At 50.9% G+C, this 564-nt stretch overlaps 1 protein-coding gene across 6 annotated transcripts in view; it reads right to left on the minus strand.

Moving 5' to 3' along the window:
• The window catches only part of PRKD2 (protein kinase D2), a 34,552-nt gene that overhangs the window by 7,777 nt on the left and 26,211 nt on the right, over window positions 1-564 (minus strand). The gene's annotated exons all lie outside the window — the stretch shown is intronic.

A 564-nucleotide genomic window follows, 5' to 3' on the forward strand; every position in this document is an offset into this window, starting at 1 on the left:
GGATTCTCCAGGCAAGAACACTGGAGTGGGTTGCCATTTCCTTCTCCAATGCATGAAAGTGAGAAGTGAAAGTGAAGTCGCTCAGTCGTGTCCGACCCTCAGCGACCCCATGGACTGCAGCCTTCCAGGCTCCTCCATCCATGGGATTTTCCAGGCAAGAGTACTGGAGTGGGGTGCCATTGCCTTCTCCGATCTGTTCTCTGCTTCTCCTCTTAATAAAAATTCCGGATTTTTAATGAGCCACTCGCCCGCTCAGAATGAAAACTACATTTCCCAGCGTCCTTTTGAAAGCCCCACGTGATCAAGTTATGGCCAATGGAATGTGAGGCGTGCCCCGTGCACGTTCATAGTATTACCTTAGGGAAGGAAAAGGATGCATCCGTTTCTTCTACCCCGTTTCTTTCCTCCCCCGCATTGTCCTTTTACATTGGGAGGCGGGGCAGCAGCGGCACAACATGAACCATGAAGACCAGGCAACGCCATAGAAAGGCCAGAACAAGACAGCAGGAGCTGTGGTCCCAACACCATTGCACTGCTTTTTCACCCTCAAAATGATTATGCTGG

The sequence above is a fragment of the Bison bison genome, unplaced genomic scaffold, assembly GCF_000754665.1.
Source record: "Bison bison bison isolate TAMUID 2011002044 unplaced genomic scaffold, Bison_UMD1.0 scf7180017864313, whole genome shotgun sequence".
Classification (NCBI taxonomy): Eukaryota; Metazoa; Chordata; class Mammalia; order Artiodactyla; family Bovidae; genus Bison; species Bison bison.